This window comes from Symphalangus syndactylus, chromosome 6, assembly GCF_028878055.3.
Source record: "Symphalangus syndactylus isolate Jambi chromosome 6, NHGRI_mSymSyn1-v2.1_pri, whole genome shotgun sequence".
Classification (NCBI taxonomy): domain Eukaryota; kingdom Metazoa; phylum Chordata; class Mammalia; order Primates; family Hylobatidae; genus Symphalangus; species Symphalangus syndactylus.
Genome location: NC_072428.2, coordinates 45365915 through 45393516, shown reverse-complemented (window position 1 = coordinate 45393516; position 27602 = coordinate 45365915). Strand labels below are relative to the sequence as shown.

The 27602-nt window shown below is 37.8% G+C and overlaps 1 long non-coding RNA gene across 6 annotated transcripts in view; it reads left to right on the top strand.

The window, feature by feature from the left end:
• The window catches only part of LOC129484410 (uncharacterized), a 51702-nt gene that overhangs the window by 7232 nt on the left and 16868 nt on the right, over nt 1–27602 (top strand). For 5 of the 6 annotated variants that reach the window (XR_008658437.2, XR_008658438.2, XR_010121527.1 and 2 more), the window contains 2 exons: nt 1428–1494; nt 14679–15572. This is a non-coding gene — a long non-coding RNA (uncharacterized lncRNA). Of the gene's footprint in view, nt 1–1427; nt 1495–14678; nt 15573–24893; nt 25012–27602 lie in introns of those variants that run through there. The other variant, XR_010121528.1, reaches the window with a different exon arrangement.

The window sequence follows — 27602 nt, the reverse complement described above, 5'->3', positions numbered from 1 at the left end:
CACTGCAGTTGAAACTGTTGGTCTAGAAAATAAACTAATTATTGGGCCCCAAATTGAGAGGCTTGAATATTACAAATCAGACACTTTCTTGTATTTTCGGGGAGAAGGACAGGTTTACTTGTATTGAGAACCCAAGTTTCAAATAATAATAATTTAATTAAAATAATTTTTTTGAGATGGGGTCTCACTCTGTCGCCCAGGCTGAAGTGCAGTGGCACAACCTTGGCTCACTGCCACCTCTGCCTCCTGGGCTCCAGTGATTCTCCCACCTCAGCCTCCCTGGTAGCTGGGACTACAGGTGCCCACCCCCATTCCCAGCTTTTTTTTTTGTATTTTTGGTAAAGATGGGGTTTCACCGTGTTGCCTAGGCTGGGCTCAAACTCCTGAGCTCAAGTGATCTGCTCACCTTGGCCTCCCAAAGTGCTGGGATTACAGGTGTGAGCCACTGCACCTGGTCCATTAATAATCATTTGTCTGGAACTTATACAGAGTACCTTCACAATCTCTCTCTCATTTGAAACTTGAGACAACTTATTTAATTAAGCAGGGAGGTATTCTCATCCCTATTTACAAGGAATGAGGAATCTGAGGTTTAGAGAAGTTGATGGGTTTATGCAAAACTATATGCAACATACAGTTTTTGGAATAGGCAGTGCTTGGATCAGTTTTCCTGATTCAGATCAGTGTCTGTTATACTTTTCTTAAGAAAGTTTTCAGGATTGGGATAATGCAGTTACAGAGTACTTCTGCTAAGTTATTGATCTTGGGCTAAATAATATAGTCAGAACTGTCATTTGGAAAAATAGTATGTTCTTCCAGAGTTGCCCTCTTATAGAAGGTGAAAATTAATCTTACTCCCTTAACTTTCTGGGGAAGGTTGATGTTAAACTTTTAAAAGCCACCCCTTTAAAAAGAATGCTAGATATAGACAATTTTTAAAGCCAAAGTGAAGGTTTACAAGTCATTTAAACACTCAATTACTTGGGGAGAGACTGAAATGCCAGCGGATGGGGTTATTTATAGCACTGTGCTGAGAGCCAGTATATATATTTATTTGTACGAGAGTGGAATCCTGGCTCTGGATCATTTCCTGACTTGTTTGAGACTCTGAGCAAGTCATTTATTATGTCTGTATTTTGGAATTATAGCTATTCCTCAAAGGTGTGCTCTATGATTAAATGAACTTCCATTTGTAAATCTTATTTAAATTTCTCTGATGAAAGGCATATCGGTGTTGATAGTTGTGGAGGATAAGAATGCTGACAATAATAATGAGTATGATAATATCAGTGCCTTGAATTTATGCAGTATCATTACTTCGAGGCTTTGCGTGCCTCCTATGTAGCATGTAGTCTATAACAAAAAACTGTAATTACAAACATTTCACAAGAAATCATTCTTATTGTGATTTTTTTTTTTGCTTGCAGAATTGAGCACACCACAAAAAAGTTCTCATTTTGTGTACTCCCATCCCATACTCCTCACTAACCAAAAGTAACCAGTTAATTGTTGTTTATATATCCAGATGTATATGTATACATATTAGTGTATATGACTGATATAAATATTTCATAAATTATTCCACAATTTATAAAATATTTATAATATTTTGGCCTTATCAATATGCCTTGAAGAAATTTTCATGTCAGCATGTAAATCTTTCTTTTTAATAGGTGCATAGTTTTCCAGTTGATTTATTTAATCATTCCCTTGTGAAAAGATTCTTGAGTTGTTTCTAATTTTTCAACATTAGAAACAATGCTACAGTGAATGTCCTGTATGTACATCTTTGCACATCTATGTGTGTACTTCTGTAGGTTAGATTTCTAACATGGCTTAAACTTTCAGGCTGAAAAGATATGTATTAAATTGTACCCCAGAAAGCCTTACCAATGTACACTTCCATAAACAGCACACAAGAGTATCTTTCTCCTATGGTCAACATTGCTTTGTATAGTATCAGTCTTTCTAAATTTTGCCATGAAGATTAAAAACTCATTTTAATTTTCTTAACTACTAATGAGGTTGAGCATCTTTTTGTAAGTTTATCAACCATTTACATTTATTCTGTGAACTGCCTGTTCAGAGATGTTCCCATTTTCCCTATGGGGTGAGTTTCTGTTTCTCTTTCTTTCTTTCTCTCCTTTTTCTCTCTTTCTTTCTTTCCTTCTTTTCTTTTCTCTTTTCTCTTTCTTTCTTTCTTTCCTTCCTTCCTTCCTTCCATCTTTTTTCTTTCTCTTTCTTTCTTTCTTTCTCTCTCTCCTTCCTTTCTTTCTTTCTTTCTTTCTTTCTTTCTTTCTTTCTTTCTTTCTTTCTTTCTTTCTTTCTTTCTTTCTTTCTTTCTCTTTCCTTCCCTCCCTCCTTCCTTCCTTCCTTCCTTCCTTCCTTCCTTCCTTCCTTCCTTCCTTCCTTCCTTCCTTCCTTATTTCTTTCTGGACAGGGTCTCACTCTGTCACCCAGGCTGGAGTGCAGTGGTGCAGTCATGACTAACTACAACCTCAATCTCCTGGGCTCCAGTGATCCTCTTGCCTCAGCCTCCCAAGTAGCTGGGACTGCAGGCGCATGCCACCATGTCTGGCTGATTTTTATTTATTTATTACTTCCATTTTTTTGTAGAAATGAGGTCTCACTAAGTTGCCCAGGCTGGTCTGTGTGTTATTGATTGTAAAATCTCTTAAAATATTTTCATTATGAATACTGGGTTAGGTATGTTTCCCACCTTGCTGTTACATTGGTATCTTTTTTCTTGCTGAAGAAAAAGTTTTTAATATTTATGAAATCAAGTCTGGTGTGGTGGTGCACACCCATAGTCTCAGCTGCTTGGGAGGCTGAGTGGGGAGGATTGCTTGAGCCCAGGAAGTTGAGACTGCTGTGAGCCACGATGGCACCACTGCACTCCAGCTTGGGTGACAGAGCAAGACCCTGTCTCAAAAAAAAAAATAAAATTATGAAATCAGTCTTTTCATTTGTCAGGCTTTTAAATAATTTTTAAAAAGTCAGGCTTTTAAAGAATTAATGTTAGTTAATTCTCAGAAGTTACAATGTTAGTTTTATTCAGAGTCTTACTGAGCATTGCAACCTGGGAGAGTCTTTCAGAGAGTCTCTGTTAGACTGCTCCAAAGCAGCGTTTCAGCCCTCAGCTTCTATACAGGCGGTGGAGGTTCCGCATGTGCTCGGAAGTTACCTAAAGGTGCTCAGAGGTTACATTAGAGCAAAATCTCATCAAAGTCCAGGAGTGAGAGTACATCTGGTTATGGATTACAGAGGTATATTCATTAATCCTGTCAGATGTTATCTTATGGATAGGAAAAGGCAAGGGCTCATTGAACTTATCTTTTCCAAAAATGCAGTGATTCAGACATGGGAAACTGCTCTATCCTGCTTATGGTCTTCAAGCATTTTTCCAGAGAGCTGAGCTCAGTCACTGAGTCAGGGGTTTGGGAAGTTTATGCTGACAAGCAGAATAAGCAAACGTTCTTCACAGCAAGGGTGGACCGTGTGGCTAGCCAGAGGCAGATGTTTGCTACTTTGCCTCACACATTTATGACTTTTGGGATTTGTGTCTTCTTAAGAAGGAAACTCTTCTACTACCCCTACCCTAAGATTATAAAATAGTGTCCTCATATTGTTTCTGCTATTTTTAAAAGCATCAAGTGCTCTTTAATCCTTGTGAGGTGCGTTCTGAATAGCTGTGAGAAAGGAACCTATTTTATTTTACCAAATGTTTAGCCAGTTGCTTCAAATATGCTAATTAGTTCATTTTAATCCCAGTAATTTGAAATGCCATCTTTCAAAAATATCAAACATTCATAATTCTTGATTCTATTTCTAGACAGAGCCAGTTGCCTAATTCAGTATTAATATTGCATTATTTAATTTTTACTATTTTCTGCAACTGCATAATCTATCTTGATATCTGATATACAATGTTTTCCCTCCTTCTTTTTTCCCCCCAGAATTTCAGGGCAAAATCTTGTGCATTTTTTCTTCAATAGTAACATTAGAATGAGCTTTTTAGACTCTATAAATAATAACACTTGGATTTTGGTTAAGAATTATAGATTAAATGTAGGAGAGTTGGCATTTTTATAGTAGTGAGTCTTTTCAGTCTGGATCATCGTGTGTTTTTCCATTTATTTAGGCCACCATTTAGGTCTGCTTTTGTCTTTTTTTTTTTTTTTTTTTTTAGGATTTTCAGTATATTTATGTAATTTTCTTTATCTGAGTCTTAATGTTTATTACAAAGTTAATTCTCTGTTATTTTATAGTTATGGTTTGTATCATGAATACAATTGTAAAGTTCTATTTTCTAATAGTTAATTATTGATGAGAGAAGAGTTATTTATTATTAATATTTTTTCTGTATCTTACCTGATAATTTAATTTTTCTTTTATTATGGAAGATTTCAAATATATACAAAGTAAACAGAATAGTTATGAACTGCCACGTACCCACCCCAAAGTTTCAACAGTGATCAACATTCTGCCATTCTTGTTTTGATTCCCTTCCTACTTTCCACTCCCAAAATTGCTCTTACTTTTTGCAGTTCTTTTTTACCTCCTAGATTAAAAAAATTTAAACAGTTTATTTTGAGATAACTGTGGATTCACATGCAGTTGGGAGAAATAATACAGAGAGATCTCATGTACCCTTTACTCACTTTTCCCCAGTAGTAAAATCTTACACAACTCCAGTACAATATCACAACAAGGATGTTGACATTGATACAATCAAGATAAAGAGAATTTCCATCACCTCAGGAATCTCTGGTGTTGTCCATTTATAGTTACACTCATTTCTCTGCCACTCCCAGTTAACCCCTGGCAACCACTAATCTGTTCTCCATTTCTGTAGTTTTGCCATTTCAAGAATGTTATATAGGCCAGGTACAGTGGCTCATGCCTGTATTCCTAGTATGTTGGGAGGCTGAAGCAGGCAGATTGTGTGAGCTCAGGAGTTTGAGACCAGCCTGGGCAACATGGTGAAACTCCCATCTCTACTAAAATACAAAAAATTAGCCAGCACCTGTAGTCCCAGCTACTCAGGAGGCTGAGGCAGGAGAATTGCTTGAACCCTGGAGACAGAGGTTGCAGTGAGCTGAGATCATGCCACTGCATCGCAACCTGGGCGACAGAGAGTGTTATATAAATGGAATCATACATTATTAGATAACTTTTTGAGATTGAAGTTATTTCACTTAGCGTAATTCTCTGGAGATTCACCCAGATAATATAACAATAGTTCATTCCTTTTTATTGCTGATCAGTATTCCATGGTATGGGTATACCACAATTTGTTTAACTCATCACATGTTGAAGGACATCTTGGTTATTTCCAGTTTTTGGCTATTATGAATAAAGGTGCTATAAACTTTTGGGTACAGGTTTTGTGTGAACATGAGTTTTCATTTTCCAGGATATATGCCTAAGAGTGCAATTATATGCATGGTGTAGTGGATGATAATTGCATGTCTAACTTTTTAAAAAATTGAAAAACTATTTTCCAGTCTGGCTGTACCATTTTACATTTCCATTAGCTATGTATGAATGATCAGGTGTTTCCACATTCTTGCCAATATTTGGTATTGTTACGATTTATGTTTTAGCCATCCTAATAGGTGCATAGTGATATCTCACTGTAGTATTAATTTGTATTTTTCCCATGGCTAATATGTTGAACATCTCTTAATGTGTTATTTGCCATCTGTATATCTTAATTGATAAAATGTCTCTTCATGTCTTTTGTTTTTGTTTATTTTCTAATTGGATTTTTTTTTTTTTTTTTACTGTTGTGTTTTAGGAATTTTTTTTGTTTTGGTGGGGGGACAGGATCGTGCTCTGCCACCCAGGCCGGTGTACAGTGGTGCAATGATAGCTTACTGGAACCTTAAACTCCTGGGATCAAATGGTCCTGTGGCTTCAGCCTCCCAAGTAGCTAGGATGCCTAGCTAATTTTGTATTTTTTTAGAGACAGAGTCTCACTATGTTGCTCAGGCTGGTCTCGAACTTCTGGTCTCAAGCAGTCCTCCCTTCTTGGCCTCCTAAAGTACCGGGATTATAGGCATGAGAATTCTTTACATATTCTAGATGCTAGTCCTTTGTTGAAGTTTAATATTGTTCTATTTGTCTATTTTGGTTTTTGTTGCCTGTGTTTTTGAAGTTTTAGCCATAAATCTTTGCCTGGACTAATGTCCCTGAAGCATTTCCTCTATATTATCTTCCAGTATTTTTTATAATTTTGGGTCTTAAGTTTATGTTTTTTAATTCATTTTGAATTGATTTTTGTATGTATGATAACTCCAGCTTTGTTCTTCTTGCTTAGGATTGCTTTGTCTATTCAGGGTCTTTTTTGGTTCCATATGCATTTTAGGATTTTTTTTTTTTTTTTTTTTTTGAGTCAGAGTCTCTCTCTGTCACCAGGCTGGAGTGCAGTGGTGCAATCTTGGCTTGCTGCAACCTCTGCCTCCTAGGTTCAAGTGATTTTCCTGCCTCAGCCTCCTGAGTAGCTGGGACTATAGGCACCTGCCATCATGCCCGGCTAATTTTTGTATTTTTAGTAGAGACAGGGTTTCACCATGTTGGCCAGGATGGCCTCTATCTCTTCACCTTGTGATCCACCTGCCTCGGCCTCTCAAAGTGCTGGGATATGAGCCACCGTGCCCAGCCCAGGATTTTTTTTTTTTCTATTTCTGTAAAGAATGTAATTGGTATTTTTATAGGGCTTGCATTGAATCTGTAAATTGCTTTGAGTAGTATGGCCATTTTAACAATATTAATCCTTCCAATTCATAAGGATGAGATGTCTTTCCATTTTTTTTGTGTCCTCTTCAATTTTTTTCATTGGTAATTTATAAATTCCCTTGTAGAGGTCTTTCACTTCCTTGGCTAAATTTATTCCTAGGCATTTTGTTTGTAGCTGTTGTAAATGGGATTATTTTATTGATTTGTTTTTCAGCTGGTTTGTTATTGGTATATAAAAATGCTACTGATGTTTGTATGTTGATTTTGTATCCTGCAACTTTACTGATTTTGTTTATTGGTCCTAAAAGTTTTTTGGTGGCATCTTTAGGTTTTTCTATATATGAGATCATGTTGTCTACAAAGAGGGACAATTTGACTTCCTCTTTTACTTTTTTTTTTCCTGAGATAGAGTTTTGCTCTTGTTGCCCAGGCTGGAGTGCAATGGCGCGATCTCTGCTCACTACAACCTCTGCCTCCCGGGTTCAAGCGATTCTACTGCCTCAGCCTCCTGAGTAGCTGGGATTACAGACACATGCCACCCCACACCTGGCTAATTTTTGTATTTTTAGTAGAGATGGGGTTTTGCCATGTTGGCCAGGCTGGTCTTGAACTCCTGACTTCGGCTGATCTGCCCACCTTGGCCTCCCAAAGTGTTGGGATTATAGGCGTGAGCCACGGTCCCGGCCACACTTCCTCTTTTTCAATTTGGATGCCTTTTATTTCTCTCTTTTGCATGATTGCTTGGGTAGGACTTCCAGTACTATGTTGAATAAGTGTGGTGAAAGTGAGAATTTTTGTCTTGTTCTAGTTCCTAGAGGAAAGGCTTTCAGCTTTTCTCATTGAGTAGATTTAGCTGTGGGTTTGTCATATATGGCCTTTAGTATGTTTTGGTATGTTCCTCCTGTGCCTAATTTGTTGAGAGTTTTTATTGTGAGGGGATCAAATGCTTATCTACATCTGTTGAGATAATCATATAGTTTTTTTGATGTGATGCAACTGTTAATGTGATATATTAATTCAACTGGTACCGTAACAATCAATGAGTGGTAGGAAACTCCCTATTCCATTTTTATTTGTTCACTTTCATCAACATTTTTTTTTTTATTGGGCATCCAATTGAGTAAAGCCTTTTGCCAGATAATGGAGATAACATTATTCTTTATCTGAGGTGGGAAGATTGCTTGAGTCCAGGAGTTTGAGACTAGCCTGGATGTCTTGGCAGAACCTCATCTCTACAAAAAATACAAAAATTAGCTGGGCATGGTGGTGTGTGCCTGTAGTCCCAGCTACCCAGGTGGCTGAGGCGGGAGGATTGCTTGAGCATGGGAGGCGGAGGTTGCAGTGAGCCGAGAACAGGCTACTGCACTCCAGCCTGGGCAACAGAGTGAGACTGTCTAAAAACAAACAAACAAACACAAATCAAAAGTTATTATTGATATGTGAGAACTTATTTCTGTCATTTTGTTGTTTTCTGCTTATCTATATATCCTTTTTCCCTTTCTTCCTCTTTCACTGTTTACCATTGAGGTTTAGTGGATTTCTGTAGTAGTAATATTTGACTTCTTTTTCTATTTATATATCTACTGTACCAGTTTTACATTTGCATGTGTTTGCTTGTTGGCAAATATTGTCCTTTTGCTTTCAGATATAGGACTGACTGAAGCCTATCTTGTAGGACCAGTCTAGTGGTGATGAATTCCCTCAGTTTTTGCTTGTCTGGCATTTTATTTCTCTTCATTTTTGAAGGACAGCTTTGCTAGGTTTAGTATTTTTGGCTAATAGTGTTTTTCTCTCAGCACTTTAAACATACCACTGTATTCTCTTCTGGCCTGTAAAGTTTCTGCTGAGAAATCTGCTGTTAGACTGATGGGGATTCCCTTATATGTGACTTGATGCTTTTATCTTGCTCTTTTTAGAATGCTCTGTTTGTCTTTGACTTTTGATAGTTTGACTATAATATGTCTTGGAGAAGACCTTTTTGGGTCGAATCTATTTGAGGATCACTGTATCTGGGATGTCTAAATCTCTTGCCAGACTTGGGAAGTTGTCAGCTATTATTTTGTTAAATAGATTTCCTATGCCTTTGCTCATTTCTCTTCCTTCTGAAACTCCCAGAATTTGAACATTTGGTCACTTTATGGTGTTCTATATGTTATGTAGGCTTCCTTCATTTTTTTTTTTCTGAGCTGTCTTCAAGTTCAGAAATTCCCTCCCCTTCCCCTTCCTCGTCCCCTTCCTCTTTCTTTCCTTCTCTCTTTCTTTCTTTTTCTCTTTCTTTCTTTCTTTCTTTCTTTCTTTCTTTCTTTCTTTCTTTTTCTTTTCTTTCTTTCTTCTTTCTTTCTCTCTGTCTTTCTTTCTTTCCCTCTCTCTCTCTCTTTCTTTCTTTCTTTCTTTTTTCTGAGATGGAGTCTTACTTTATCACCCAGGCTAGAGTGCAGTGGTGCAATCTCAGCTCACTGCAACCCCCGCCTCCTGGGTTCAAGTGATTGTCCTGCCTCAGCCTCCTGAGTAGCTGGGACTACAGGTATGTGCCACCACGCCCAGCTAATTTTTGTATTTTTGGTAGAGACATGGTTTCACCATGTTGGCCCAGCTGGTCTCGAACTCCTTACCTCAAGTGATCTGCCCACCTCGGTCTCCCAAAGTGTTAGGACTACAGGCGTGAGCCAGTCTGCCTAGCCAGAAATTATTTCTTATGCCTAATCTAGTCTATTGTTGAAGTTGTCTATAGTATTTTTAATTTTATTCATTGAATTCTTCAGTTCCAGGATTTCTGTTTGTTTTTTCTTTTTTTTTTTTTTTGAGACGGAGTCTCGCTCTGTCACCCAGGCTGGAGTGCAGTGGCACGATCTCAGCTCACTGCAAGCTCTGCCTCTGAGTTCATGCCATTCTCCTGCCTCAGCCTCCTGAGTAGCTGGGACTTCAGGCGCCCACCACCACGCCCAGCTAATATTTTTGTATTTTTTAGTAGAGACGGGGTTTCACCATGTTAGCCAGGATGGTCTTGATCTCCTGTCCTCACGATCCATCCGCCTCGGCGTCCCAAAGTGCTGGGATTACAGGCGTGAGCCACCGCACCTGGCCACCTGTTTGTTTTTTATTAAATGATATCTATTGCATTGTTGAATTTTTCATTCAGATCATAAATTGTTTCCTTGATTTCTATTTTTTACCTGTGTTCTTTTGTAACTCACTGAGTTTCTCTATTCTTTTCAAGCATTTCATAAATTTCCTTTTCTTTCAGATCTGTTATCAGAGAATTATTGTGTTCCTTTGGAGGTGTCATGTTTTGTGTGTGTGTGTGTGTGTGTGTGTGTGGTTTGAGACAGGGTCTATCTTTATCACCCAGGCTAGAGTGCATAGTTCGCTGCAGCCTCAAAGTCTTGGGCTCAAGGGATCCATCTGCCTTAGTCCCCCAAGTAGCTAGGACTATGGGCATACAACACCAGACCTGGCTAAGTTTTTATTTTTCACAGAGATAGGGTCTTGCCATGTTGCCCAGGCTGGTCTCCAACTCCTGGCCATAAACAATTCCCCTTGTCACCTTATTAAGCACTTACTTGTAAGGCACTTTATTTTATTTTATTATTATTTTTTGAGATGAAGTCTCACTCTGTTGCCCAGTTTGGAGTGCAGTGGCATAATCTTGGCTCACTGCAACCCTGCCTTCTGGGTTCAAGCAATTCTCATGCCTCAGTCTCATGAGTAGCTGGGATTACAGGCATGCATTACCATGCTTGGCTAATTTTTTGTGTTTTTAGTGGAGACGGTGTTTCACCATGTTGATCTTGAACTCCTGACCTCAGGTGATCTGCTACCCCCAGACTCCCAAAGTGCTGGGATTACAGGTGTGAGCCACCACACCCAGCCTCCAGTGCCTTTAAATAATTTTAATTTTTTTCCAGATTTTATTATTGTTATCTAAATGAGGGTTAGTATAACCAAGGTACTCTGCCAGTATGGGCAGATGAAAGTCCCTAGTTACTGAATTTTGTGTGTTGATCTTTTTTTTAAAAGTTTTAATTTTAAAACATTTAAATTGTTTTTGGAGTACAGGACAAGTTCTTTAGTGGTGATTTCTGGGATTTGGTGCACCTGCCACCTGAGCAGTGTATATTGTACCAAATATGTAGTCTTTTATCCCCCTCCCACCCTTCCCCCACCCCAAGTCTCAAAATTCTGTTAATTCATTCTTATGCCTTTGTATCCTCCTAGCTTAACTCCTCACCACTTAGAAGTGAGAACATATGATATTTAGTTTTCCATTCCCAAGTTACCTACCTTAGAATAATGGCCTGCAGCTTCATCCAAGTTGCTACAAAAGACATTATTTCATTTATTTTTATGGTTGAGTAGTATTCCATGGTGTATATATACACCATATTTCTTTATCCACTTATTGGTTGATGGGTATGTAGGTTGGTTCCACATTTTTGCAATCGCGAGTTGTGCTGCTATAAACATGTGTACGTGTGTCTTTTTCATATAATGACTTGTTTTCCTTTGGGTAGATACCCAGTAGTGGGATTGCTGGATTGTATGGTCGTTCTATTTTTAGTTCTTTAAGGAATCTCCATACTGTTTTCCTCAATGGTTGTACTAGTTTACATTGCCACCAGCAGTGTAAAAGTGTTCCTTTTTCACCATACCCACACCAACATCTATTGAGTTTTGACTTTTAAATTATGCCCATTCTTGCAGGATTAAAGTGATATCTCATTGTGGTTTTAATTTGTATTTGCCTGATAATTAGTGATGTTGAACATTTTTTCATATGTTTATTGCCTCCTTTTTTTTTTTTTTTTTGAGACAGGTTTTGCTCTGTTACCCAAGCTGGAGTACAGTGGTATGATCTCAGCTCAGTGCAACCTCTGCTTTCTGGGCTCAAGTGATCCTCCAGCCTCAGCCTCCTGAGTAGATGGGACTACAGGTATGAGCCACCATACCTGGCTAATTTTTGTACAGATAGATTTTCACCATGTTGCCCAGGCTGGTCTTGAACTCCTGAGCTCAAAGTGACTCACCTACCTCAGACTCCAAAAGTGCTGGGATTATAGGCTACCACACCCAGCCTGTATATCCTCTTTTGAGAATTTTCTATTCATGTTCCTTGCCCATTTTTCAATAGGCTTATTTTTTTTTCTTTGTTTGAGTTCCTTCTAGATTCTGGTTATTAGTCCTTTGTTGGATGCATAGTTTGCAAATATTTTCTCCCACTCTGTGAGTTGTCTGGTTACTCTGTTGATTATTTCTTTTGCTGTGCAGAAGCTCTTTGTTTACTTAGGTCCCATTTATTTATTCTTGTTTCGTTGCATTTGCTTTTTGGTTCTTAGTCATGAATTCCTTGCCTAACCCAATGTATAGAAGGGTTTTTCTGATGTTATCCTTTAGAATTTTTATGGTTTCAGGTCTTAGAGTTAAGTCTTTGATCCATCTTGAATTTATTTTTGTGTAAGCTGAGAGATGAGGATCCAGTTTCATTCTCTATAGGTGGCTTGCCAGTTTCCCCAGCTCTATTTATTGAATAGAGTATCCTTTCCCCAGTTTGTGTTTTTGTATGCTTTGTCAAAGATCACTTGGCTGTAAACATTTGGTCTTATTTTTGGATTCTCTATTCTGTTCCATTGGTCTACATGCCTATTTTTATACCAGTAACGTGCTGTTTTGGTAACTATAGCCTCATAGTATAATTTGAAGTCAGGCAATGTGATGCCTCCAGATTTGTTCTTTTTGCTTAGTATTACTTTGCCTGTGTGGGCTCTTTTTTGGTGCCATATGAATTTAAGAATTGTTTTTTCTAGTTTTGTGAAGAATGATGATGGCATTTTGGTGGGAATTGCATTGAATCTGTAGATTGCTTTAGGCAGTATGGTCATTTTCACAATATTGATTCTACTCATCCATGAGTATGGCATGTGTTTCCATTTGTTTGTGTCATCTATGACTTCCTTCAGCAATGTTTTATAGTTTTCCTTGTACAGATCTTTCACCTGCTTGGTTAAATATATTCCTGAGTATTGTATTTTGCAGCTGTTGTAACAGGGATTGAGTTCTTGATTTGATTCTCAGCTTGGTTGTTGGTGTGTAGCAGTGCTACTGATTTGTGTACATTGATTTTGTATCCTAAGACTGTACTGAATTCGTTTATCAGATCTAGGAGATTTTTGGATGAGTCTTTAGGGTTTTCTAGTTATACGATCATATTGTCAGTGAACAGCAACAGTTTGATTTCCTGTATTTCTATTTGGATGCCCTTTATTTCTTTCTCTTGTCTGATTTCTTTAGCCAGGCCTTCCAGTAGTATGTTGAATAGAAGTGGTGAAAGTGGCATCTTTGTCTTGTTCCAGTTCTTGGGGGAATGCTTTCAACTTTTCCCCATTCAGTATTATGTTCGGTGTGAGTTTGTCGTCTATGGCTTTTATTGCTTTGAGTTATGTCCCTTCTATGTTGAGAGTTTTTTATCATAAAGTGATACTGGATTTTATAAAATGCTTTTTCTGCATCTATTGAGATGATCCTATGATTTTTTTTTTAATTCTGTTTCTGTAGTGTATCGCATTTACCGACTTGTATACATTAAATCATTCCTGCATCTCTGGTATGAAACCCACTTGATCATGATGTATTATCTTTTGATATGTGATGGGATTTAGTTAGCTAGTTTTTGTTTTTGTTTTTTTAGGATTTTGCATCTATGTCTATCAGGGATACTGGTCTGTAGTTTTCTTTTTTTGTTAAATCGGCTCCTGGTTTTGGTATTTGGATGATACTGACTTAACAGAATGACTTAGGGAGGATTCCCTTTTTCTCTACTTTTGGAATAGTTTCAGTAGGATTGGTACCAATTCTTCTTTGAATGTTTGATAGAATCCAATTGTGAATCCATCTGGTCCTGGACTTATTTTTGTTGCAATTTTTAAAAATTACTGATTCATTGTTACTGCTTGTTATTGGTCTGTTCCAGGTTTCTATTTCTTCCTGATTGAATCTAGGAGGGTTGTATATTTCCACAAATTTGTGTGTTCATCTTGTATTTGCCCATTCTTTACTAAATATCTTATTCTAAAATTTCAGCTGTAAATAATATTTCCCTTTCTCATATTGGTACCTCTTAATTACTTTTCTTATCAAATCTCATTGTCTACAACTTATAGTCTAAACTTGGAGATGACACAGCAGGTATCCTTGTCTTGTTCCTAACTTTAGTGAGAATACTTCCAGTGTTTCATCATGAAAGCATGATATTTTATGTAGGCTTCTAATAATTCTTTGTGAAGGAGTTTCTCTTTTTAAAATTAGTAATAAGTATTTAATCTTTACAATGCTGTTTTTAGCATTTACCAAGATGAACACATGATTTTCTCCTTCAGTCTGAGTTTATGTAATTAATTACATTATACATTTCCCAATGTTGAGGCATCCTGACGTTCTTAGAATAAATCTTACTGTGTCATGATGAATTGGTTTTAAAAAATATTATAATGTTAGATTTAATTAGGTAATACATTATTTATAATTTTAAAATTCATATTTGTAATTGAGATTTGCCAGAGATTTCTTCTTTTGTTTTCATGGTCTATTGTCCTCCAGCTTTGACATCAGGTTTATACTAATCTTTAACAGATACTTAGCCTGCCAACTCAATGTAATCCACAGTAATGTCACCCTATAAGATTTCTGAAGAGATTGGTGTGAGGTAGATATTATTATCATCATTTTTTTTTCAGATGTGGTAACTGAGGTACATTGAGAATTATAGTGTCTAATGTTTATGATGTAAGTCAGTGACTAGCAAACTACTTCTTATTTATGAAAATACTACAATTCTTTTAATTTCTGGGGTTGAGAGTAGAGCAAAGAATAATTACTCCTCTGATCCTCTCCAGCTACTCAAACTAATATTGTTGTTTATTTCTGTTTCTCTCTATTTTTACTAGGCTAGGAATTATCTGTGAATGTAGGACTACTGGATTTGCAGTCTTCCTCTGACACTGTGGAGAGTTTCTAGGAATGAAACAGATATATGGCCTTGGGTCCCCTTTTCCTTTTCTTTTTTTTTTAAATAGAGATGAGCATCTCACTATGTTGCCCAGGGTAGTCTTGAACTCCTGGCCTCAAGCAATCCCCACCCGACCCACCTCTCAAAGTGATGGGATTACAGGCATAAACCACCATGCCTGGCCAGAAGGTGCTTTAACACCAAATCTGAAAATTGTTCAGAAGAGAAACATTGAGCATGAACACCATCTGTGCAAGTCATTTACCTATTGCCCCTCACCTCTAAATCTACCTTCTGTACTCTTCCCTGTAATTGATGGGGCTAGTTGTCCTCAAACTGTTTCTGACTTCTTTGTAAGCTTGCTTCCTGTTCAGTTCTGCCAATAGGAGTCACTAGAGAGAGACTGGGAGGCAGAAGGAGAGGAGAACATGCTTCCTGTTTTTTCTGTTCTTGTTAATGTTGCTTACAGGACCAGCAATGCTTCTTCACCTAGAGGCACTTCCCCCAGCAGTGGCAGTTGGTTCTAGCCTTCAGCTTCTTTCAGCACTACTGGAATCAGCCTCAGTGATTCCCTCTGTACCTGCTCAGAGATTACAAACAGCAGCCAGATGGTTCTACCTTCCACAAAGATTGTGGTTGCAATTCTGGGCTTCTAAGTTCTGGTTACTTCATATTTTTCCTTTTGTTCCTCCAGCCCTAGAGGTGGTAGCTGCTTCCTGAATTTATTATTTCTAGATGACTTTTGCTTTTTCAGCCTTTGTATTTTGCTTTTCAGCCCTCTAATGCCTGTATGACCAATTTCCCTGTAATAAATAAATTTCCTCCATTGAAATACCTAGTGTGGCTTTTTTTTGTTTGTTTTTCTGACTGGACTCTGACATAAAGAGGACTGCTCATTATATGCCAGCTCAGAACCACTTAATTATGAAAATAGTATATTCATTCTTTCCACTCCTCCAAAAATTCTGAGATTAATTTGTAGATGTCACCAGCCTTGAATGAAGTGCTTAGTTCCTTGCCAGTGGAAAACAAGATTCTGGTAATCTATAACATAAGTAGGATCATGATTAATTAAAGTATCATCTATGGTTTCTAGGGAAAAAATGCCTATTGAAGTAGTTGCCTTCAGGGATCAACTGGCTGCTGCATTTTACCATTGTGGTAGTACAGATAACAACAAGGACTGTGAGTGGGATGACATCTATGACTGCACTGGAAACCTTACAGACAGAAAATGACAAATTGAAGGCTTTGAAGTCTAAGTTCAAGTCAAATTGAGACAGAGAACTTCTATAGCAACTTTGAAAAAAGTTTCTGATTTCTTATAGCTATAAGATCAACATTATTAAAAATATAACTAGGTGGGTTGCAGAATTAAAATGGAAATTAAATTTAGAGAGTCATCAAGTCATTTATGTGGCAATCAGGGCACTGGGAGCAAGCGGGATTCTAAGACTTGCATTGGACTTGGATGAAGCTAAATGCCCAGGTCTCTCTGAATAAGCAGAAGCAGCCCCTCTTATAACAGAGAAGACTGCCGGGCGCGGTGGCTCACGCCTGTCATCCAGCACTTTGGGAGGCTGGGGAGGGCGGATCACCTGAGGTCGGGAGTTCAAGACCAGCCTGACCAACATGGAGAAACCCCATCTGTACTAAAAAAATACAAAATTAACCAGACATGGTGGTGCATGCCTGCAATCCCAGCTACTAGGGAGGCTGACGCAGGAGAATTGCTTGAACTCGGGAGGCTGAGATTGCGGTGAGCCGAGATCACGCCGTTGCACTCTAGTCTGGGCAACAAGAGCGAAACTCCGTCTCGGGAAAAGAAAAAAAAAAAGACCGGGCGTGGTGGCTCACGCCTGTAATCTCAGCACTTTGGAAGGCCGAGGCAGGTTGCCGTGAGCCGAGATCGCGCCATTGCACTCCAGCCTGGGCAACAAGAGCGAAACTCTGTCTCAAAAAACAAAAACAAAAACAACAGAGAAGATTGACCTTTCCTTCTTGAAAACTCTATAATCAATTCATCTGAAGCAGCTGCCTTACAAGGGATACTTATTATCCTCAAGACCCATCCCCATTGCTGATTATTTTTTAGTCTAGACCTAAACTTGAGTTAGATCTCAGCATGCTCAAACAGAATGGAGATTCAGACCTGGGGAGAAATTGCCTATACCTAAAAAAAAAAAGGCAGGATTTTGATAATTCATATAGAAGAAACCAAGAAAATATGTGTGAGAATAGATTCCAAGGGTGTTAGGCTAAAAGGAACAGAATACAATTTTGTCTCAGGATTAACATATTGATATAAGAACATTTACCAGATAGTCTAGATTTAATGTTTTAGATAAAGCTAGAAATGGCTCTAATAGCTTTCTGGAATGACTACATTTTTGACTCATTGATGGCCTACATTCAATGAAGTTTGGTGCCAGAACTTCTCTTGCATAATATATGAAAGGATTCCAAAAGCTAAAGAGATAGGAATGTTGGAATAGATTTTCATATGAGACCAGTGTACCCATTTCTCTCTCCTACATCTTTCAAGAAGTCTCAGAGGAGATTTCCTTCCCTAAAGCAAAAAGAAAAACATTAGTGAGGAAGATATGAGGATCCTTGACAAGCTCTGTGGTGTGTGTTCTTTATAGCCCAGGAATGATCATGGAAGATATTGGCATTGAAATGGACATAATACCACCATTTATTCACCTTAATAATATTTCTCTGCCCGCTTTTCTTTCATAAACACACATGAAGTCCTATTCTCCTGGAGCAAGAGGAATTGCTAGAGGAAGTGAAAAGTGTTTGCATTTCAGATCTCTATTATTTTTGCCACTGACTGCTGTAAAGTTTTGTCTAGCTACACTAGGGAGAGGTGGGAATTTCGAAGATTGCTGAAGATAATAGCAGACCTGGCCCAAGTGTTCTCAAATCCTAACTCTAAGTTACTGAAATGAGATGAAAAATGAGGTCAGTTATACAAGAAACTAAGACAATGTGTTATCAGTTAGGACTGCCATTTTTCCAATTCTCCCAGGACCTGTAACTCTACCAGTGACACCCTTTTAAAAATTTCAAATTAAGTTACCAGAATTGAGATAGAGAAAGTAGTTAATTTTATCACTCTTCAAAGAAACTACATTGGGTTTTTCTGGAGAGCCAAGCTATTTCACTGATAATTTTAGAATGATTCGCATGTTCTCAGAATTATTGAAACATTATTGATTTACTGAAGGGCCTTATCACTGACATAGTAATAATTTGTTTCTTTCACTGAAAATAAGAAGTCACTTTTAAAGGAAAATAAAATTTGTGATAGTCTGAAGCAGAATGTATCTTGTAGCAGATTCATATATATCTAAATTTAAAAAATTCAATACCAAATTTTTCTTGTCCACAAATGCACCAAACCTTGGTTAATACGTAGAACTCTTGGTGATTAAATGCTTAGCCATCATCATCTGTAAGAATCCGAATGCTTGTCCTGAGGTTTTGCCTGTGCCTTAAAATCCTGCATATTAGTACTTTACCATCTTTATGGCTCAGGGCTTGTAAATCCTAGGGCGCTAGGGGAAGAAAGTACCTGCCAGGGTATACAAACTCATGGTACATTTGCCTAAGGGTAGGGAGTCATAAACTGGCAGCAGGTGATTTTCTTTTCTTTTCATTATAGGTCATGCATTTGATCTCCCTACTTTTCTCAAATTTGTATGGGGCCGGGCCAGCAACTCTGCGTATGAGTGGGTTGTATGGGAATGCTTTCATTTTCTCCCCTAAACCTGCTCTCAAATGATCACTTTCTAGCATATACTGATGGATCTTAGGGATGTTCATGTTTCCTAAGAAATTTAGCCCCATAAAAGGTATGAAGAGATTTACCCAAGTAGCAGATAAAGTTAAGGGATGTCACTTCTGTGATGTGCAACTCTCCCACTAGGGTTGCAGCTGGGACACTATCAATGTTCACTTTTCCACCCCTCCCATCTCCTTTTTACCCGTAGCCATGGCAAACATGGAATAAATACAGCACTGATTCTCCACATTTTTTATCTCAAGACCACTTTGCACACTTAAAAATTGAAGATTCAAAGGGCTTTTGTTTGTGAGGGTTATATCTATTGATAGTTGCTGTATTAGAAATTGAAATGAGAGAAATTTTTAAGAATTGATACATCCTAAAACACAATAACAAACCTACTACATGTTAATATAAATAATATATTTTATGAAAAAGTACTGTTTTTCAACACAAGAAAATTAGAAGAGTAGCACTGTTTTACATTTTTACAAATTTCCCTAATGACTACTTAACAGAAAACAGTTGGATTCTCACATCTGCTTCTGCAATGGGTCTATTGCAATATATGGCTTTGGTTGAAGTATATGAATAAAATCCCACATTACACAGATATGTACTTGAAAAAAGGAGTAGTGTTATAATAACTTTTTCAGATAAATGGGGATAATCTTCTTTGATACTACACCAAAACTGGACAAGTCCTAGCTAGTTTCTTAAAAGATGGTTCCAGTGTGGAATCTGAAACCATAGCAGTGAAGGTTATATAGTCTATTATGTTAAAATCTAGTGCCCTATTTTGTACCTTGAAAATTTCTATTACCCATGCATGATTTTGTACCATGATGCACTGGCCATTTGGAAAATATTGGTTCATTGAATTATGCATATCTTTCAAATGTTGACACATTTCTTTGTACATTATCAAAAACCACATTCATTAATATTACCACTGATTTCATTAAAAAAAGTCATAGTGTTGCGATGATGTCAAGCTTATGGTGGCATATAAAAGTTTCCCAAAATTCTAATTTTTGCTTGAAAGCTAGAATGTTATCATTGGATACAAATACTGCCAGTTGTTTTTCTTGCAGACTCACTTCATTCATTTTTGAGAAAATGTCTGACAGATACCCAAGTCTGAATTACTGTAGTTTGGTATCTGTTGTTCTTTCAAGAAAAAAATGGTGTTCCATAAAAAAAGCAGCTAATTCAGCTTGCAGCTCAAACAGTTAATTGTACAAGTGCTTTTTCTTGAGATAATCATTAGATTTTGGTATTCAATAGAAGTGCCTTATACATCCCATTCGGTCACACAGAATGTTAAAAAGACCCAAAGGTTGAGATTTTGATGACATTAATAATTTTTACTGCTTCACTAGGGCATTCTTATGTGAAACAGTTTTTTTTTTTTTCCCTCTCCTGTAAGTACCTGGCGATAAAGAATATAATGACTATTAGTTAAGTGTCTGCTTTGGTTTAAATGTTATTGTTTCCTCTAAAATTCATGTGTTGAAAACTTAATCCCCATGGCAACAGTATTGGGAGGTGTATGGATTAATGATGTTATAAAAGGGCTCACAGGAACGAGAGTGGCTTTCTCTCGTTTCTGCTCTTCTGCCATGTGGGGACCTGGCCTTCCTCCCCTCCAAAGGACACAGCACTCAGGTGCCATTTTGGAAGCAGAGAAACTGGGCCTTCACCTGCCAGTGCCTTGATCAGCTTTCAGAATTGTGAGATAATTAATTTCTGTTCCTTATAAATAAGGTAGTCTCAGTTATTCTGTTATATTAGGTTGGTGCAATTACTTTTGCACCCACAATTGTTTTTTTGCATTGTCTACTGGGGGAACCAGCCCCCAGTATTTCAACATAGGTTCTTTCTATTTTCCCTAAGTGTTGGCCGGTCTGAGAAGTAAAGAGAAAGAGTACAAAGAGAGAAATTTTACAGCTGGGCCTCTGGGGGTGTCATCACATATTGGTAGGACCATGATGGCGACCCCGAGCCACAAAACCAGCAAGTTTTTATTAGGATTTTAGAAGGGGAGCAGATGTATGAATAGGGAGTAGGTCACAAAGATCACATGCTTCAAAGGGCAATAAAAGATCACAAGGCAAGGGTAAAATAGAATTACTGATGAGGGTCGGTCCATGTCCTGCTGTGCATGCATTGTCTTGATAAACATCTTAACAGGAAACAGGGTTCCAGAGCAGACAACCGGTCTGACTAGAATTCACCAGGCTGGAATTTCCCAATCCTAGCAAGCCTGAGGGCATTGTGGGAGACGAGGGCGTATTTCAGTCCTTATCTCAACTGCATAAGACAGACACTCCCAGAGCAGGCGTTCATAGACCTCCCCCCAGGAATGCATTCCTTCCCCAGAGCTATCAATTATTAATATTCCTTTCTGGGAAAACAATTCAGCAATATTTCTCCTACTCACACATCCATCTATAGGCTTTCTGCCAGAAGAAAAATATGGCTCTGTTCTGCCCAACCCCGCAGGCAGTCAGGCCTTATGGTTATCTCCCTTGTTCCCTGAAAATCGCTGTTATTCTGTCCTTTTTCAGGGTGCACTGGTTTCATATTGTTCGAACAGATGTTTTACAATTTGTACAGTTAATGCAATCATCACAGGGTCCTGAGGTGACATACATCTTCAGCTTACAAAGATGTTGGGATTAAGAGATTAAAGACAGGCATAAGAAATTATAAGAATATTGATTGGCGAAGTGATAAATATCGATGAAATCTTCACAATTTATGTTCAGAGATTGCAGTAAAGACAGGCGTAAGAAATTATAAAGACATTAATTTTGGGAACTGATAAATGTCCATTAAATCTTCACAATTTATGTTCTTCTGCCGCGGCTTCAGCTGATCTCTCCATTCAGGGTCCCTGACTTCCCGCAACAATTATCAAAACAAATGTCAATAAAGTGAAAAAGGCAAATAACAGCTTAGTATTATTTTGAAAATAGTTTTTATCTCACAGGCCTCACACATTTAGAAGCACTGGTCTATAGGTTTAGCATATGAGACAGTGACACAATTCTAAAATGTAAGTCTTTTAGTGTAATTCTCTTGAGCTTCCCCCAGCCTACTTTTTATGTTCTTGCTGTGCTAAGTCTGATTTTTTTTTTTCTATAGGTCTTTTGGGGAAACCTATCTACTTACTTCCCTATTCTCTTCTGCCTGTGTTGAGTGCTCACCCTTGGCACTAACTGTCTTTTTGTCAGTTTGCTCCATTAATCAAATATTTATATTTAGACATATGTTAAAAATATACATCAAGAATTATATTTGTCCTGTCTGCTTCATATCGTCCAGAAATTCAACACTTATTTGGGGATCATAGAATTCTTCCTGATTTTTTTAGTGTTGCTATTTTTTTTCTTTTTATATCTTTATTATTTCAATGGCATTTTTGGAAAAAGTGGAAAAACTTTGATTCCATTTGTCATTTTTTTAAATCCAAAAGTATTTCTTCTATTTGGAAATAATGGGAATTTGGACTTTCCATTAGTTTGGATGGATCTTTCTCCCAACTAGTTGACTTGAATAGTGAGGTTTTAGGTACTTTATGACTTGGAGGTGCACTCTTCACCTCACTGTCAACTTTGGTTGTGCTGCTTCCCTCCAGAGTTCACATCAAGGGCAGGGAGGTTATACAAGCCAGAGATGTCATGGTGTATCAGTCTTTCTAGTTGGCTCAATCCCAGAGCAATGCTCTGTTTTTACTCTAAACAATCCCTCACTGAATTTGGCAGCAGGGATTGAGTCTGGTTTTTAAGGTCTTGTTTAAAAAATATCTATCCTTTTCAGAATGTTTTCATGACTTCTTTCATGTTTTCTGGTATGAAATTAAGATAAAAATATCTTTCTTTTCACCAAATTTGAAATCAAACAAATAAATGGAAATCTTTGTGGGAGAGCTATTGGAAGGATGGTTGTAGCATGAAAGGAGGCTATGTATCATTAACTGACTGACTAATGCAGAATTCAAGAAAAGGTCATCATTCACAATGAGTTTTTTTTTATTGCAATTATTAGCAACATATTGAGGTCTTCAAGGCCAGGAAAGATTAGACGCTGTATTGTATTTATACTGGATACTTTGGTAGTGATAAAATTCACAAAGATTCTTTCGAAGGGTTGAAATTTTCTACAATAAGTCTAAAATTCAGATGTCAGAGAGATTTTTCTTTTAGGAAGATTTTCAGAAAAGGTATATTAATTCAGTTCCTATTGATGGTGTCAGATCCACTTCTGGTGCTTTGATATAGTCTACAGACATTTTAAAAAGTTCTTATCCAGTACTAGAAAATAAATTATATTGAAGCAAAAGTTCTTCTTGAGCTGATAATGCTGCTCAGCTAAGAAAAAAATTGGTGAGTTGAATACTTGTTGATTGAATCTGGGTAAAATAGCTTTGAAGAATCTGACATTTCTAAATGGTTCTTAGTAGTTACAAATACAGTAAGAAGATGAGTCTTACTCACTTATAACCAACATGATTGATAACAAGATATTATTGTTTGGCATCCATAGCAGTAACCATAGCACCATTTCTCAAAGCTTTTCTCTAAGAGGGCTGTGAAGTAGTAGATTGTTGTTCAGCAAATATTCATTCCTTCCCCTCTAACTCCTATAGTAGGGTTGTATTCTTCCTTTTCCTACTGATGTTGGACTTGGTTGTGTGACTTGCTTTGGCCAGTGGAATGTGGGTGGAAGTGATATCATATAAGATCTGAGCCTAGGCCTTAAGAGGAATTATGTACCTTCCCTCATTGCTCTATGAGCTTTTGTCCTCTGCCATGAGAAGAAAATGCCCCTGGGGGCTGTGGCTCTTTCAGCCTGACTATGCACAGTTTCTTCACAGAGCTGCAGCCTGAAGCAGCCTATTATTCTATCTGAAGACTTGTGAACATGAGAATAAATACTTATTGTTGCATGACAGAGTTTTAGAATGGTTTGTTATTCAGCACAATCTGACTTGTATAGGGACACAGATCATTTCCTAGACATCATCCAATAGTGGCTTTTAGGTTATTAAGGTGGTAGGTACTATAATTACTAGATTGCTCAAAGAGGCAGAATTTTCAAAATTTTGCCAATCACTTCTTTGACACATTGATTGTTAAAGAGTGTGTTGTTTAATTTCTACATAGTTGTGCATTTTCAGATTTCCTTATGTCATTTATTTCTAGTTTCATTGCATTATGGTCGGGGAAGATTCTTTATATGATTTTGCAGAGGCAGAAGCAACTTCATTTTGGATGCTAATCTATGTTGACTTCTGATTAACTCCAGTTCTGGGAATGCCTCTGAGATTTCTAGTTTATCTACTGTGAAGAGCACATACTTACCATAAACCCTGCCCTTAGGTCAAAACAACCTTGATGATGGATTTTTTAAATAGATATATGAAGCACATATACCCTTTCCCTGTGGTATATAAGCCCTGAGTATAGGAGTTAATGGTGCAGGGATCTACTGTTTTGTGGCTGCCTGAGTCAGAGTTTCTGTTTGTAAGTCCCTTTTTAATGTTTCTTTCTGGCTAGGAGCAGTGGTTTATGCCTGTAATTCCAGCACTTTGGAAGCCAAGGCTGAACGATGGCTTGAGGCCAGGAGTTTGAGACCAGCCTGAGCAACATAGCAAGACCCTGTTTCTACAAAAAATAACAAAAAATAGCTGGGTGTGGTGGTATGTGCCTGTAGTCCCAGCTACTCAGGAGTCTGAGGTTGGGGGATTGCTTGAGCCTAGGAATTCGAGACTGAAATGAGCTACGTTCATGCCATGGCACTCTAGACTGGACAACAGAGTGAGACCTTGTGTTTATAAAACAAACAAACTGTTTCTTTCTGAGAAACTGGATTTGCTAGCCTCTTCCTTTGGCCTCTTGGCCTTTAGGGGTAGGTTTGCATAGACCTGCTCAGGGTGGAACAGATTTTAATCTTTTAAAATTTATTGAGACTTGTTTTGTGGCCTAGCACATAGTCTATACTAGAGAATGTTCCATGTGTACTTGAGAGAATGTGTACTCTGTTGTGGTTGGGTGGAGTGTTCTGTATATGTCTGTTAGGTCTAGTTGGCTTATAGTTTTGTTGGCAAGTCCTTTATTTGTTTCCCTGTTGATCTCTTAATAATTGTTCTATCCTTTATTGAAAGTGGGAGTATTGAAGTCTCTAACTGCTATTGTAGAACTGTCATTTCTGCCTTCAATTCTGTCAGTTTTGCTTTACATATTTTAGGGCTCTGTTATTACATATGTATGTGTTTATAATTGTTATACCATCTTGATGGACTGATCCTTTTACCAATATATATAATACCTTTCTTTGTCTTTCTGTTCATAGGTGCTTTCTAATATAAAGTGGTACATTGTGGATATTCAACCCATCTAATTGCCCACTAACATCTACTTTAAGCTTATCTTTTACGCAATAAATTCCTTAACATTTGCTGCACAAAAAGGTACGAATGAGATTGGTATTTAAAGAATGGAAAGAAGACTAGTGTGGCTAACAGGGGTATCAAGGGGAGTCAGAGAAGTGGGCAAGGGCTTTGTAAAATAAGGTAAGAATGTGGATTTTATTGCCAATGATATAAATATTTAGTGGAGGATTTTAAGCATGAGATTTACAATTTAAGAAGATCACTCTGGGGACTGTTTTAAGAATGGGTCATAGACAGGTAGGGAGAGGGGTAAGGCTTTCTCTATAGTGCAGGCAAGAGATGTTGATGGCTTAGACCAGAGCAGCAATAATGAAGATTAGGGAAATGTAGGCTTTTAAGATATATTTTGTATATAGAGTGGATAGAACTTACTGATGAGTTTCTGTAGGGAATGGGAGAGATGACTCAGGGATGACTCTTGGTTTTTTTTGTTTGTTGTTTTGTTTAGTTTTTTGGTTTTACCTTTGTAGTATTTCCTCAGACAAGGAGAGCATAAGCGACAGTGGGTTCACCTTGTCGGCTGCCTAGACAGAGCCCATTTATCAAGACAGGGGAATTTCAATAGAGAAAGAGTAATTCATGCAGAGCTGACTGTGCAGGAGACCGGAGTTTTATTATTACTCAAATTAGTCTCCCCAAGGATCAGAAGATCAGAGTTTTTAAGGACAGAGTTTTTAAGGATCAGAGTTTTTAAGGACAACTTGGTGGGTGGGGGGAAACCAGTAAGCCAGGTGTGCTGATTGTTCAGGTCAGAGATGAAATCACAGGGAGTCAAAGCTGTCTTCTTGTACTGAGTCAGTTCCTGGGTGGGGACTACAAGATTAGATGAGCCAATTTATTGATCTGGGTGGTACCAGCTGATCCATCATGTGCAGGGTCTGCACAATATCTCAAGCAATGATCTTAGGAGCAGTTTAGGGAGGGTCAGAATCTTGTAGTCTGCAGCTGCATGACTCCTAAACCAGAATTTCGAATCTTGTGGCTAATTTGTTAGTCCTACAAAGGCAGTCTAGTCCTCAGGCAAGAAGGAGGTTTGTTTTGGGAAAGGGCTGTTATCATCTCTGTTTTAAACTATAAACTAAGTTTCTCCCAAAGTTAGTTCAGCCTATGCCCAGAAATGAACAAGGATAGCTTAAAGGTTAGTAGCAAGATGGAGTCAGTTAGGTTAGATCTCTTTCACTGTCTCAGTCATAATTTTGCAAAGACGGGTTCAAGAGGAGGAGTAGCAGGTCTTTTTGTTTGTTTGTTTGTTTGTTTGGCTAGTTCCTTGGTGGAGGAAAATAAATCAAGTGTTCTTTCTGTTTGTTTGTTTTTTAAGCCTGAGATACTTATTTTGGTTTAGACAACCTTTCAAGAAGGAAGGATTAGTTAGTTGGGTCAAATGTTATGAGACATCAAGTAGGATGGAGACCAAGAAGTGACCACCACTTTGTCAATATTTGAAAAGATCAGTCTCTGGTATAAACAGACAACCACAGAATGAGAGAACATTTTTGCAAACTATGCATCTGGCAAAGATCTAATATCCAGCATCTATAAGGAACTTAAATTTACAAGAAAAAAATAAACAACCTCATTAAAAAGTGGGCAAAAGACATGAACAGACACTTTTCAAAAGAAGACATACATGTGGCCAACAAGCATATGGAAAAAAGGTCAACATCACTGATCATTAGAGAAATGCAAATTGAAACAACAATGAGATACCATCTCACACCAGTCGGAATGGCTATTATTAAAAAGTCAAAAAATAACAGATGCTGGAGAGGTTGCAGTGAAAAAGGAACACCTATATGCTGTTGGTGGGAATGTAAATTAGTTCAACCATTGTGGAAGACAGTGTGGTAATTCCTCAAAGACCTGAAAACAGAAATACCGTTTGACCCAGCAATCCCATTACTGGTATATATTGAAAGGAATATAAGTACATGCATGTGTACATAAAAATACATGCATGTGTATGTTCATTGCAGCACTATTCACAATAGCAAAGACATGGAATCAACCTAAATGCCCACCAATGATAGACTGGATAAAGAAAATATGGTACATATACACCGTGGAATACTATGTAGCCATAAAAATGAATGAGATCGTGTCCTTTGCAGGAATATGGATGAAGCTGGAGGCTGTTATCCTTAGCAAACTAGCACAGGAACAGAAAACCAAATATTGCATGTTCTCACTTATAAGTGGGAGCTAAATGATGAGAACTCATAAACACATAGAGGGGAACAACAGACTTTAGGCCTACTTGAGGGTAGAGGGTGGGAGGAGGGAGAGGATCAGAAAGAATAACTATTGGGTACTAGGTTTAATACCTGGGTGATGAAATAATTTGTACAACAAACCCCTTTGATGGAAGTTTACATCTGTAACAAACCTGCACATGTACCCCTGAACTTAAAAGTTAAATTTAAAAAAAAGGAACAATTTCTGGTAAGTGATGGGGGCAGAAACTTGATTGGAGTGGGCTGAGAAGAGATTGTGAGATGATGGGGTGTAGATGGTGTTCATATATAACTCTATCAAGAAGTTTTCCTGTGGTGGGTTTGAGTAGTTCATAGTAGTTGAAGGAGATTGCAAGGTTTAAGGAAGTTCTCCTTTTT